Source organism: Ambystoma mexicanum, chromosome 6q (genome assembly GCF_040938575.1).
Source record: "Ambystoma mexicanum isolate Mex_15411 chromosome 6q, UKY_AmexF1_1, whole genome shotgun sequence".
In the NCBI taxonomy this organism is placed as follows: Eukaryota; Metazoa; Chordata; class Amphibia; order Caudata; family Ambystomatidae; genus Ambystoma; species Ambystoma mexicanum.
Window position 1 is genome coordinate 448,392,498 of NC_090937.1, and position 15,461 is coordinate 448,407,958.

Sequence of the window (15,461 nt, forward strand, 5' to 3'; positions counted from 1 at the left end):
GAGAAGTTTCACCAAAGAAAATCCATTTCTAATGCATTCCACTTCCCTCAGATTCCTCATCTGATATTTTATCTTCAGTGCAGCTGCCTTCAGAATTATGTTCACCACCTGGGTACACATCATGGCTCCACATTGGCTCTGCTTGGCACCTCCATGCTCCCTGCACCAGACATGACACTGGGGCCAATATATATATAGAGCTGCTGCGCCCCATCCCCTAATTTACATTTTTTCTGCACACTTTGGGAGTGCCAATGTATAGTAATGTTACTGCATCAGGCCTAACACAGATCAGGCCTCATGCATCAAGACCTGCACGGATTGTGAGAGACACATGTCTGTGTCCGATCTCCTGCAGGATCTGGTTATACTGCCTGGGAGGAACACAACCTGCATGGTTCTGGATGATGTCAATCCATGCACCCTACGGGAATGTACAGCAGAACATTCACCTTTTGCCATAGAGATGACAAAATAACTCCTAAGTGTCCGGGCATGGAGCAGAGGAGAGAAGACCATTCCCAGACACAGGCAAAACAGAACCGCATGAAGTCCTGCTCCACTAGTGGCACTTCAAATAAGAAGAATGATGTTTTGAAGAAGGGGCACCACAGATCCAGAGAAGCCTCGTAGGAATTTGATCCAGAGGTACGGTTTCCCCACCCAATTTTTCAGTCATGAGGAATTTATATTAAAGATTCTCGATATCTTTGCCAAGGCCTCAGTATCCGCATTGGCGCTGGGGCCATCATTGGGGCCCACAATTTTTAGACAAGCTGGCATGGACCTTAGGCGGCATTCATGCATGAGGACCTCAGGGTCTGCTCCATACCTTCTTGCAAATCTCCTGGACATGCCTTTCAGTGGGCCAACCTCTTCAGAGCAAAGCTGATGACTCCTTATAGATGTTTGTAATTGAAAGCCATGGCAAAGTCCTTGGGCTGGGCAATGCAACATTCCTTTGCCCCCGCCACAAGAGGACAGGGTTTTTGACTCTTTGCTCATCATATCCCCGATAGCAGGGCACTGGCAACCTCGGGGGGAAGCAACAGCTTTGCTGTCCATCCACCAGGGTAGAGGGCACAGAGCTCAGAGGGGACATCTCTGCTTCATCAGTGTCCTCTGCAGCCCCAGGTGTGAATCCCCTCTGAAGGGAACGTCACACATTGTACATCAGTGGGTAGAGGAGATCTCTCCGTTCACTGAGGAGTGGAATCGCACAACATCTGACTCTTGGGCCTTACTGGTCATGAATTGGGGGTAATAGCTTCCCTCTTCTCCACTGCCCTTTGGACAATCCTCCTACCTGCGTCTGGTGAAGGGCACCATAGAGCTATTGCCCCGCTCTGTACAAGTAAGAGGCTGGTAGTCATTTAATTTTCTGGTTTCGAAGCTCTGGAACCTTTGCCCTGTGCTGCATATGAAGCTCTTGAACCTTTACCTGCACAAGGACAAGTTCAAGATGGTCACCCTTGTCCAGATTCTTCAGATCCTCTATCTACAGGACTGGATGGTGTCTCTGGAGCTTCAAGATGCCTACTTCCATCTGCCAATCCATCACAAGCACAGGAAGTGTCCGAGATTTGTGGTGGGGTCTTCCCTCTACCAATTCAGAGTCCTGCCATTTGGTCTTTTTTTTTACACCCGTTGTTTTCATCAAACTGTTGGCAGTGGTTGCACCTTGCCTCGGGAGGGAATTCATCCATGTCTTCCAGGTGCCAGCACATTGGTTCAGCACGCGCAGGCTGCTGCACAGTTTAGGCTTTTCCCTTAACTTCAAGATGTCTCATATTTCACCCTTCCAGTCTCTGATTCATCCGTGCAGTTCTAGGCACTCGCCTGAGCAGAGCTTTCTCTCCCGAGTGTAGAGTGGTGAATATCTTCAAGATGATTCATGTCCTCCAGTCCCAGGAGCTGGTTCTGGCCTCAGCCTTCCTGTTGGCCTCCTGCATACTCCTGTGTCCCGTCCCCTTTCCTCCATCCTACATGTCGTCCCTCGCCAGGGACAGGAACGGAACCATTGTCACCAGAAAAATAACACTTTTCCTTTAAATTTAATCGCCACACCTCGGTCCTCTTTTCTTCATCGACTGGAGCAGACTGGTTTTGCCAGCGCTCGTGGTTAAGCCCTTCCGAGCCTGTAATTCCACATGCTTTCCCAGAATCTTTCTTGGAGTCGATTGAACTCTTTTTTATATATTTGTTTTTCTATATAGTACTTCTAGGGATACACCGTCCTCCGGTGCCCCAGCCCGCCACCAGCGCATGTCGTCTGCGGCGGGCTTCACTAGGTGCACATTGTGCGATGGTTCGTTCCCCATGTCAGACCTGCACGCTCTCTTCCTCCGGTGTCTGGGAGAAGACCGCGGATGGGAAGGCTGCTCAGCGTGCAATGCACTCTTTGCCCAGTCCCTGAAGAACAGGTTGGCATGGTGGAGGGAGCTGCTTTCCAGGATGCCGCCAGAGGACAGTAAGGAATATGTGCAGAGGTAGACCAAGAAGGCAAGCATACAATGTACCCTGTAAGGGTGACTCCTTCCCGGGGAAGTCCGCAGATGGGAGGGACCAGTCAGGCTCTGTCTCCAGCAATAAGGGTACCGAGGCTGCAGCAGCTACCGGCCTCTCGGCCGAGGGATCCACGGATCATCCGGTCCTGCCAAGCGGCTCACACACCAGGACAAGTCCCAAAGGGGCTCTGCTCTATCACCAGGCCTATGCCTGATGGGGTGCCTAGATGCAGCACAGACAGCACTATTATCATCATGGCCGAGGGCCAACAGCCTTGAAGGGACACTCCTGACGTGCAGGGAGGGACACAGCCTACGCCTACCAGCATACAGGCCGAACCCAAGCCAATGTCATCCAAGGATCCACTTGCAGAATGCGCGGACAAAATGGCAGTACACAGGGAAAATATGGCGGCCAGCCCAGAGTCTTGCAATCAGACGAACCCCAAAGGCGGGAAACCTCTACTATCAGGCCAAAGGCCTGCCCTTCCAGAGAGCCTGCAGGGCGGGAAACCACTGCCAGGTCAGGATGGGTTCCGGTGCCTCAAGTCACTTGGTGCACAACCTTCCCACCCATCATGGGACAAGCACGCTACACAGAAGTGTTGTTCTCGCATACCGCGTGCAGACAGCAGTTAATGTCCACGCAGCTGGCGTCAGTTCAGGAATTCTCCGAGCCAGCCTGCGAGGAGAGTTTCTTTGAAAAGTTCCTAATGCTTAGACAGTTCCCACAGATGGGTAACGTCCTCTGGGCCATTGTGCAGGAAATGATACCGCCCATGCTTCCTCAGCAGCTGCGTTGGTGCAACCCGCACCACTGCCACAGTCCGTGACACCAGTGGCTCCGGTAGCAGTGCCCCCGCCTCCGCTTACAACACCCTTGTAGCCTCCAACACATGAGTCTATGCTGGTGAAATCAATGCCCCCACCCTCACAGGATCAGTAGGACACAACGTCAACGAGCAGGACACACTTTCGTCAGCAAGGGCATTTCACAACAGGGATCACTGGCCTGGCAAAGTACCTCGGGATCCCTCAGCCGCAAAAAGAACAGCCAGAGATGGGAGTCTTGGCAGAGGTCCTCAATTTCAGGACAGAGTCCAGATCTGGGATTGATTCCACTGTAAAAGGATGTGGAGGCCCTGGCCAAGAAAGGGTGGTTGAAACCTCACTCCACTAAGCCTACAAACAAAAAACTGGATGCGAGGTTCAGGCAAGTGGAGGGTGACTCTCTGCTCTTATCTGTTCACCCTCAGCCATTGTCATCTGTCATTGCAGCAGCGTTCATGTACGCCAAACCGCAGACATCAGCAAATACCTCCACTTCTGCGCTCCTAGGCAAAAAGGTGAAGGTCCTAGAGGCCTACGGCAAAATAGTTTATGCCAATGCGGGTCTCCATCTCAGACAGGCCAACGCCAATGCCATACTAGCTGCGGCAAAGCAAAGGCTGTGGAGGGAGATTGCCAACTTCCTCCTGTACCTTCCTACCCACAAACAAGCATCCTTCAAGGCAGGACTGGCAGAGGCCAAGTCAGTGGCGCAAGTCATTATGGAGGCCACCGTTGCCAATATTGATACGGCAAGTAGAGCCGTTTGTGTGGCCACAGACATAAGGACGGCGGTCTGGCTGAAGGCAACCAGGTTCAACCCTGACGTCCAGGAGAGAATCCTAGATCTCCCCTTCGAGGGAGACGATTTGTTCCACTCCACCACAGATGAGGAGCTGGACAAAAAGAAGAGCAGCTCCCAGACAGCCACATTTTTGGCTATTCTTAAAATCGGCAACAAAAACATTGGGCAGTGCCAGTCTCGGTTGGACAAGGGCAGGACCTTTTGGCGGGTTCCGGGGCTTCCAAGACTGACGGGCCAGACAGCCTGACCAGTCCCCCAACCAGTACAAGCGAAAGCACCAGATGCCTTCTCATAAAGTTTTCTTTCATTCCCCCTCCTGGGCCCAAGCCTCAGAACCAAAGAAGCAATAATGGGGCGTTCACAGCACCCCAGTTGGGGACAGGTTGGGTCTCCACAGTCAGGTGTAGATTTTCTCCCTTGTTGCGAGGGAGGCAGTAGAGCAGGTGCCAGTGCCCCAGCAGAGGCTGGGCTTTTATTCCTGCATCTTTTCTATTCAGAAAAAGAACCAGGCTGGCCTGCAAGTGGTTCTAGATCTTTCCTCTTTAAACCTATACCTGTCTCTACAGAAATTCAAAATGGTGACTCCAGCTTTAATAGCGGAGACACTGTGTGGGGGCGAGGGGGCTGGATGTGCTCCTTGGATTGGTAGGATGCATATTTACACGTCCCCATAGCGCAGGCACATCAACCCTTCCTCAGTTTTAGGGTCATTGGTCTGCATTTCCAATACAAGGTACTCAGCACCCAGGGTCTTCACAAGGCTCATGAATGCAGTTGCAGGTCTGCTCTGGTCAGAGGGCCATCATGTATACCTGTACCTCGACGACTGGCTAGTCTGAGCAGGGTCTCCTGGGCAAGTCAGGTATTCAGTCACCAGGCTCATAACCACACCTTACTACCAGAAGGCGCATCTACAACCGACAAAAACATTGGTATTCTTGGGTCTTCAGTGGGACGCAGAGGCAAATTGTGTTCTGCCCGAGGGGAAAAGGTGGCAACTATCAAGGCTGCTGTGGGTCACTTTATCAACAGGGAAATAACCACGCATGGTGGTATCAGTACCTATTGGGTGTCATGGGGGCCTGTCTCCTGGTGGTCCCCTGCACCATGCTACGGATGAGGAGGCTGCAGCTAAATTTTTTAGCATCTTGGGACCAGGAATCGGGAGATCAGGCGGCTCTGATCACCATACCCGCTCATCTGAGCAAGGATCTGGTGTTGTGGAGACAGGAGTCCAAACTCTGGGTGGGCAACCCCTTCAGACCGCCCCTGGTGGACCACACTATTACAACAGACTCCTCTCTCCAGGGGTGGGGGGGCCACTGTAAGAGAGAATGCTGTACATGGTCTATGGTCAAGGGAGGACTGGCAGAACCATATCAACTGGTTGGAAATGATGGCTATCTGGCTCGCGCTCACGGCATTCCTCCCCATCATCAAGGGCAGAGTGGTGTGCATTCAGATGGACACGTCTTTATTCTCTTCATCCAACCTGCTGGTCAAAAGACATCTAGTAGGGCTAACAAGACTATACCCCCTGATTAAGCCCTTGCACCCAGCCTGGTACCTTAACGTGGTACTCAGCGCTATGGCGCACACACCTTTTGGGCCCATGGCTACAGTAGACCTCAAGTTAGTCACTCTCAAGACAGTGCTCCTGGTGGGGCCTAACCTTGGCTCACAGTCGGAGAGATCCAGGCTCTAGTGGCCACAGAGCCCTACACAGTATTTCATCAGTACAAGGTGGTCCTTCGCACTCATCTTAGATTCCTCCCAAAGGCTGTCTCATCGTTCCAGCTCAACAAGGAGATCGTGCTTCCCACCTTCTTCCTTAATCGAGTGGAGGAGGTGGAAAAGGTCCTGCACTGCCTAGACATCAGATGAGCTTTAAAGTTCTACCTGTCCAGGACTAAAGACTTCCGCAAATCAGACGCTTTGTTTGTCACCTTCGGAGGATCGAAACTAGGTGAGCAAGCATCTAAGGCATATATAGCTAGATGGATGGTTGCGGCCATTCACAAGGCTTTACAGGACACAGCACAAGGAGGTCCCAAGGGACTTGCATGCTCACGCAATCAGGGCCAAGGCAGCAGTGGTCATGTTTCATCGCCATGTTCATAGCAGGTGATTAGCAGGGCAGCCACATGGGCCACCCCATCGGCCTTCTTCAGGCAATATTGCTTAGATACCAGTGCTCAGGCTGATGCTGCCTTTGGGTAGGTGGTACTGTATAACCTGTTTGCATAGAGCCCAAAATCACTCTCCTCCCCAGGGCTTGTCAGTGGTACTCGCCCATGCAGGATGGAGGTAAAGGCAAGGGGCATAGGAGTAATCAAGTGTTACTCACCGGAGTGACTAATGTACTCCTAGTCCTTAGTCCTCTTTCCTCCATATGTCCAACCATCCATCCCCCAAAATCAGAGCAGGGTTGTTAAATATTCGAATACAGCCAACGTGTCAAAGGGAACTGAGGTGTGGCAGCGGTGGGCGGGGTGAAGGGAGCGCATGCTCCGGAGGTCGCACGCGATTGAATTTAAAGGGAAAGTGTTATTTTTCTGGTGAAAAGGGTTCCGTTCCCATCCCTGGCCAGGGACGCCCATACAGAATGGAGGAAAGGGGACTAAGGACTATGAGTACGTCAGTCACTACGGTGAGTAACAATTAATTTCTGGTAGTGCCGGAGACTCGGTTGCGCATGGGGTCACTTCAGTGACTGTTCGGTTGCGCATGATTTTAATTTCAAGGAAACATGACAGACCTTTTTGGGTCTTGAATAATGCATCTCTAGACCTTGTACGATAGTCTGAGAGAGAGCCTACTGAAAGGGGTGTTTCTTTGTCAACCGTAGCCACATCTCATGGTGGTCACAGATGTGTTCTTGGAAGGCAGGTAAAATCACCTGCTAGACCCGATTGTGGTCCTACTTGGAGTCTCAGGAACACATCAACTTGCTGGAATTGTGGCGATTTGGCTGGCCCATATTGCCTTGCTTCCCTTCTGAAGGGCAAGAGTGTACTGGTCCTGACGAATGACACTGTGACCATGCATTACCTCAAGCAAGGTCGTGTTGGGGTCCTTGCCTCTGCAGAGAAGCAATGCAACTGTGGTTCTGGGCTCTGGAGAATGATGTGTCTGATGGAGGCTCATCTTGCTGAAATAGAAATGGGCATAGGGGATGCCTTGGGCAGACCGTCTTCACTGTCCCACAAGTGGGAGCTCTGCCAGGAAGTTCTGGAGGTGATCTTCCTTTTTTGGGGACTCCTCAGGTGGACCTCTTTGCTTCCACTGTGAGCAGGAAGTGTGAGTTGTTCTGCTCCAGGGAACTTCCTCAGTATGGAGCAATGGGGGGGGGGGGGACAATTGACTTTCAACCTCCTCTGTGTTCCCGCCAATCCCTATAATTCCACTGGTTCTCAGGAGACTACACCTGTACAGGTCCACATTGATTCTGATCGCTTTGGAGTTAGTTTGGAGAACGTGATACTCAGAGTTGCTGGGCATGTCAATCTGCCTTCTCAGGCATCTTCTGACGAGGGTGACTCCCTCCTGTCAGAAGGACAAGTCCTCATCCCGACCTTAACCCAATTTCAGCTGCATGAACCTTCATCGTTGGCTGCCGAGAGGCTGCTATACAAGGAGTGGAATTTGTTGGCATCTTGGATTTGCTCCTCTTGGGGTCAGAAGCATGCTACTAAGTCCATTTATGGAAGCAGGTTAAGTACATTCTTGGCTTCGTGCTGGGGGAGGGATCTGGGCCCTTCTACTTGTCTTACATTCTCTGTTGAATGTTCTGCTCTTTGGCCTGAACAGGCCTGCAAATTGGCACTGTAGAGGGGTAGCTGGCAGCTATCTCGGTTTTTAAAAGGACTCCCGAGCAAGGCTTTTTCACCACAATTCCCACAGTAATTTAGTTTTTGTGGGAATTGTGCAATCGGTTTCCCACACACCTGTTTGTTCCACCGTGGGATTGTAATTTAGTGTTAACCTTCCTTATGGGTGCTCCTTGTGAGACGCTGCATTTGTGTTCTTTAAGATTGGTCACCCTAAAGGTGTTTTTCCTAGTAGCCGTCACTTCCACGAGACAGGTGAGTGAAGACCAGGTGGTATTTGTTAAGCCTCCCAATGTGTTTTTTCACCCCTAAATAGAAGATGACGTTTAAGAGTGAGGCCCGCCTTCCTTCCTAAATTCGTCTTGGACTTCCATCTCTGTCAAGAGATCCACCTTCCTGTGTATTTCCTGCCCCTCACTCTTCCAAGGCAGACGAGAGAGTCCATCGTTTGGACCCGGTGTGGACCCTCAGTTACTACGTCTCTCGGACAAGGGTTTTGTTTTAGGGCTATATTGGTGCACATGCTGGCAGTGCTGCGACCAACCAAAATGACCCCAATGGTGGACTGGCCTATAGGGAACTCTGGAGAACTTCTACCCCATGGGCTTTTTTATGCAGGGACCCTGGTTTTCTGCTTCTCTTACCTTCTCTGAGTCACCACAACCCTTTCCCCATGTCTCCTCATCCCTTTGAATCAAAGAATTTGTTATAAATCTTCCAATATGTTATTCCTCAATCTTAGCAAATGTTTGCTTATATTATTTTTGTCTTTAGCTACTTTTCAATACCTATATAGGGACATACGTTCTTACAAATGCACTGCTTCTACTCCTTTTCCAAACTTTCTTGGACAGAAAAATCCCAGGTTCTGCTTAGTGGGGTTATGCTTTCTCGCTCGGTGACATCTGAGGCCACTTTAAAAAACATTGCACCATCCACATTATGTTCCCAGTCCACCACTGATGGACCTTGTCAAGGCGCTTCATTGTCTGCGTCTCCGAATGTTATGCTCTGCCTGGAAAGGATGTGTCTGAAGGTCTTGGGGCTCATTTAACCAGTAGGCTGGCTGCCAACTCTGCCCTGCCGAGGGGAGTCCCTCTTGGGCATTTGCCTGGTGGCTACATGGGCATCACTGCACACATTTGCCAGACATTACTGCCTGGATTCCTGGTCAGGGCGGGAAGCTTACTTTGGTAGAGTGGTACTCCAGAGTTTTCTGGTTTAAGTGCTGTCCTTTTGTTCTCCCGCCTCAAGATTTAAGTACTGCTATGCAAGTCTTTCATAATTAGGAATTCGTGGGAGAAGGAAATCCATTAGAAAAAATGACTTGCCTCCGGTGATATTCTTTCTGATGGTTGAGGAATCGGTGGGAGGAAAATCCATCAAAGAACATTACTGGAGGTAAGTAAATTCTTCAGTTATTTCCATACCTTAGTCCATCAACACATGCCTGTCGCTTCCTCTCTGGAAAACCGCGGCTGTTGCCACCATACTGCATAGTTTTAAATTGGAATACTCCATTAGAATTAATAAGGATGTAAAGTGTTTAGAAGGATGCAGTTGATCTGCTGATCAGAAGATGCCAGCTCCAAAGTGCTGAGGCCACTTGCCTTCAAAGTAGCATATTCCCATATTTTGGAAGGTTGATCGTTTAATTCATGTAAATCAACACAGACCTCATTTCTGCTACTAGGAACCCATTCTGTGGCGTCCACTCGTTCAATAATGTTCATATTCACTAAACTCTAAATTTCATTTCACTTTATAATGCTCAGTGGCTTATCAATCGAAAGACATTAAAGCAAACAATACCGTTATTGATAGATTCAGCCCTCAGACTGGCATTGATCTGCCTTTTCAGAGGGTTCCTTAATGTGACTGGGACAGAAAAGAACAGCCTAGCTGGGTTATAGTATTCACTTTCTAGACCAAATTGAGAGAGATAGGTTTAAATATTAGCAAATAATTTCTCCTAGTATTAACTACTACACTGTACTGTGAGCTTGTGGGCGGATAATTGGCATAGATAAAGAAATGGGTTTCAAGACATTGGCCTCCCCTTTACCAGGCTTGCCTAAGCATGCAGACCACGAGCATGGGAACTGGTACAGATTGTCCCCACTGTTGCATCCTGTCGGAGCGCAGCGGCGCTTGGAGACAGGACGCTGTAGGCCTCAAGGTAGGCTGCAAGATTGTAGCTCCTGGGGGAGCGTAATGAGACACGACACACTCGTTGCTTAGCTTGGCTGGAAACTGCCTCCCATTAGCGGGGGCGGGGCTTTTATTAGAGCGCCCCGCGTCACCGCGTTGCTGGACGCAGGGCGGATGTAACATTCCTTACATAGTTCAATAAACTTTAATAACAAAACAACACATGTCAAATATCGAAAACCCAAAACCTTCCCCCCTTATAGTTCTGGTGGGGCAGCCTACCACACATAGTCTTTGAGCCGCACTGGCGGCCGGGTGGCGGTTCTTAAACCATATTTCCCCCCTTGGCCTCACTGGGTGCCTCACCTTCCATGTCCGGCTCCCCTACATCAGGTTCGCTCCACTGCTCCCACGTTCTGTCACCCACATCTGCATCGTCCCACAGATGAGAGTGCTCTCTCTCGCTTAGTTGAGGTTCCTCATCTTCTTGGTTACAATCGCCATCAGTCCATAGGTTGCATGGCACCACCTTGAACCACCACGCATTTCGTGTCACCTGTCGGCGTCCTCTCTTTACAGTTATCATGGTTCCTTGTTTCTCACTGACAGTCCATGGGAGTGACTTGTATCTGGAGTTCATTTTGGACCTTGTCGGGTTCCTTAACATGACCACCTGGTCGCCCACCTGGTGGTTGGATGGCTTTGATCTCCTTTTTCCACTCATATGCACATTTGCCCTTGTTCTCCTCCTTTCGGTGCGTTCCTTGTCGAATTCGTCCGGGGCCCCTGCTGGGGTGGTGTGGAATGGAGGATCTTATGATCGTGCCAAACATGTGATCGGCTGGCGGGACGCCCGTCGTGCTGTGAGGGGTTACCCGGTAGTTTCGTAGGAAACGGTACAAGTCAACTTTCCACGGGCTGGCATTTGCTCTGGATAGTCTCATCACCTTGTTGAGTGTCCTCATGAAACGTTCTATGTCCCCATTAGCCTGGGGCCATCGTGGCATGATGTGATCGTATTTTATGTTTAGTTCCTGCAGATACTGTTTGAATTCCTCCCCTTGAAATGGGGGGCCATTGTCACTCTTTATGGTTGTGGGCAGTCCATGCGTTGTGAACATCTTTTCCATGGCAGGGATTACACCCTCCGCTGCTGTGGATTCCACTATCTCCACTCCGGGGTATCGGGAGTGATGTCAATAGCCGCCAAGAGGTACAGGCCTTCTTGCAGTGTACAGAAATCGATGCTGATTGCGTCCCATCTACTCCTCCCTCGTTCGGCTGACAGGATTGGCTCCGGGTCAGGTGGAGCTCTGGTGATTTGGCAGGGCAGACAAGTGTTTATTAGCCTTTCGACCTTCTCGTCTATCTGTGGAAACCACACTCGGTGCCGGATGCGGGCCTTTGTCTGAGCCATCCCTTGGTGGCCTTCATGAGCTAATGCCACTATTCTGTCTTGGAGGCTCGGCGGGATGATGATGCGATTTCCCCTCAGCAGCACTCCACGTTCTGTGATTGACAGGTCCTGTTGTGTGGTGAATATCCCTGTGAGGAATGCCTTTGCATCTGCGGTCCTATTGTGGGTGTTCTTCATGAACGACTTCCAGTCGCCAGAGATGATTGCATCCTTCACCAGGTCGCAGCACGGGTCCTTGTGTGTTTCCGATTCAATGTCTTCGATGCTGACAGCTTTGGGTCTCACCGCCCGCACGACTTGGCAAATGTGTTCCTCTGTCTCTTCGGCTACTTGGATTTCTTGTGGCGTCACCGCTTGAGGATGTCTTGAGAGGAAGTACGCCGGGTTTCCGCTTCCCGGCTGATAGGCCAACTCGAAATTGTATTGCTGGCGGTGTAGTAGCCATTTGGCTATTCTGGCCGGTGGATGAGAGGATGTGCCCATGAAGATGGGCAGCAAGGGCTTGTGATCCGTAACTACTGTGAATCTTCTGCCATAGAGGTAAAGGTGAAAATGACGACACCCCCAGAGTACTGCAATTGCCTCTTTCTCGATGTGCGAGTATCGCTGTTCGGTCATTGTGAGGGCTCTTGACGCATATGCGATGGGCCTCTTCTCCCCTTCATTTGTGACCTGCATTAGGATTGCCCCTAGGCCTACAGGGCTCGCACCCACAAACAGTTCCGTTGGGAGCTCCGTGTCGTAGTACGCCATCTTCGTGTTGATGGACAGCGACTCCTTGATCTTTTCAAACACCTCTTGGCATGTTTGCCCCCATTCCCACTTTGTATTCAGCTTGGTCAGCTCTCGCAGGGGTTCAGAGAGGGTGGCCAGATTCGGGATGAACCTCCCACAGTATGTGGCCATCCCTAGGAAGCTGCGCACTTCCGTGGGTGTCGTTGGTGGGCTTGCAGCCTGAATTTCGGCAACCTTTTGGGGGTCTGGGGAAATGCCAGTGCTGCTGAACTTGTTGCCAAAAAAAGAAATGTCAGTTTTGAAGAATTCACATTTGTCTTTGTGAATCGTTAGACCAGCGTCTTCTAACCTGCCCAGGAGCATCTGCAGTCTCTTCAGGTGTTATTCTCTGTTTTGTGAATGTATCAGTATGTCGTCGCTCACATTCAGGACACCTGGTATGTCCCGGATGACCTCCTGAATTGTCTGTTGGAAGACTTCGGCGGCCAACGAGATCCCAAAATTTAGACGCTTGTAACGTCGTAATCCCAGATGTGTTGAGAAAGTGGTTATGTAGCGAGAGTCCCTATGCAGTTTTAGCTGGTGGTAACCTGCTCTCAGATCCACTTTGGAGAAGACTCGTGACCCGGTAAGGTCGGCCACAATCTCGTCGAGCGTAGGTGTATTGTGTCGCTCGCGCTTGATTGTAGTGTTCGAAAGGCGCATGTCAATGCAAATTCGAACTTTTCCCGGCTGTTTGGGTTTTTTGTGACCACCATCAGGGAAACCCATGGTGTGGGCCCAGTGACCTCTTCTATTATACCAGCTTCTTCCAATGCTTTGAGTTCTTTCTCGACTTGTTCTCGCATGTGGAACAGGGTTCTCCTGTGCCTTACAGCCTTTGGCTGGACCGACTCATCTATGTGGAGCCTAATTGTCTTTCCTTTGAGACACCCTATCCCTTTTTGCAGGTTGGGATACTGTGCCAGGATCTCCTCCACAGCTTGTGCTTCGTTCACTTGACAGACAAATTTGACTAACCCTAGGTCTTCAGCCGCATCCCCGCACAGGAGGCATTCGATCCACGCATTTACGACGTAGATTTTTGACTGCAACCTGTTTTCACCATAGCTCAAGGTGGTACGAAATCTGCCTATCACTGGTAGAGGCTTCCTGCAGCCATATGCAAACAATAACGTGTCTGTGTTTTTCAGGATTGGATGCGGTTGCAGTGTGTGGAATGTGCTTGTGGGCATTACATTTACGGATGCTCCAGTGTCTATGGTCATCCATACTTGCTGGTTTTGGAGGGTGACCTGGCATTTGCGTCTTCTGAGCCCTCTTTTCAGCGTCGAATGTCCATGGTCCAGAGCTGACACCAGGTACACTTTTCTCACTTTCTTCCACTGTTCCCTGCCGGATTCTTGTTGGGCCCCAGTGACGTCATCCCCTTCTTCCTCAGTCGAAGAGTTTGCCGTTTCTACTCGCCTCGCATTGGCTGGCTTGCTTCTTCTTGATCCCGCTCTTCTCTTGGGGGTTGTTCGGGGGAGGTAGTGGGGTGCTCGATGAGCGGCACACTTTGGCATAGTGGTCCTTTCTGCCACATGCTCCGCACATTGTCCCTTGTGCCGGGCAGTTTCGCCGTCCATGTCATGTACCACCACACCAACCACACTCTGTGGATCCCGGGATGCGTGTTTGCCATCTGGTTTGTGTATGGTTGCCGCCATCCTCGTCTCTTGTGGACTGTCTGTTTGTGATGTGAGACACCATGGCTGTCGTGAGGCCCAGCTGAAGTTTTTGTAGAGTTGCGCCCATGTTGGCGGCCCTGGCGTGTGCCAGCTCTCTTTGGCGACCCAATTCCAGGATGCGTGTTAGGGAGATACCCTTCTCACTGAGTACCATCCTTCTCAGTGTTTCCGATTGGATACCATTGATGATCTGTCTCCGGATTTCTTTCTAGACATTCGTGAATTCACACAATATTGCCAGTTTCCTTAGTCGAGTGTGGTATGCATCAAGAGTCTCCTCTCCTGTCTGAATGGTAGTGCAGAATATGAATGTCTCATAATCAGGGTTGAGTTGTGGGAGAAAATGCGCCGTCAGAGCGTCTTTTCGCTTGCTGGTAAATGTCCTGGCCATCCGCGATCGTTAGTGAGTTGAAGATACGTAGTACCTCATCCCCCACGTTAAGCAGCAGGTGCGATCTCATTTTCCTGGCGGTTGTTATGTCCTTACAGTCCATCGCCATTTCGAATTTCTGGATCCATAGCTGCCACCGGGGACCGACTGATGATGGATCTGTAAAGGGGTCAAACGGCTGGATCACTGCGGCAGAGCTTCCCTGTGGGCGTACTTGTGGTGACGACATCGATAGATTTGCCGCAGGTCTGGACGGCGTGCTGGGCCCGGGGGTGGATGTGCCAGTCGCCATCGCAGAGATCTCTCTGTTATGATTGGATTCGACTTTCTCACCTTTATCCGGATCCTCAGGCATCCATGCCCCCAGTGGTTGAAAACCTCAGGTCGTGGTGCGCGAGCTGGTTGTGCCACATGGGTGCACACCATGGACAGTTGTTACACACACAGGTGTGTGGCGTGAGCCTGATGTTTTCCCGCGTAGTACCGTAGTGGAACCATTCCCTGGAGGGCAGTTTGCAGGGTGTTGCCTCTGTGTGGTCTTTTGTTGGTAGTGTGCCCCCTCTTTCTCAGCCGTGGGTCACGTTGTTGAGGTTTTTTGGGGTGGGGGGGGTTTGTGTGCCTCCCCCACCGGTTGTCCCAAAAATTTCGCACGTGGCTGGTTGCTAATTATAGGTGGTAGAGTGTGGAGCGCGTGTGCAGGGCTCTAGTGTCCTCGTCGCCATTGTTGTATCCTGTCGGAACGCAGCAGCGCTTGGAGACAGGACGCTGTAGGCCTCAAGGTAGGCTGCAAGATCGTAGCTCCTGGGGGAGCGTAATGAGACACGACACACCCGTTGCTTAGCTTGCCCGGAAACTGCCTCCCATTAGCGGGGGCGGGGCTTTTATTAGAGCGCCCTGCGTCACTGCGCTGCGGGACGCAGGGCGGATGTAACACCCACTAACAGATGAGTGATACCAGACGTCAACAGCGCAGTCTTTCAGGCCTGAAATCCATTTTGCAACCAAGTGTGTGATATTGGAATTCTGGTTCTCCAAACGTGGCTAGTCGCAAGAAAGAGGCCCAAAAC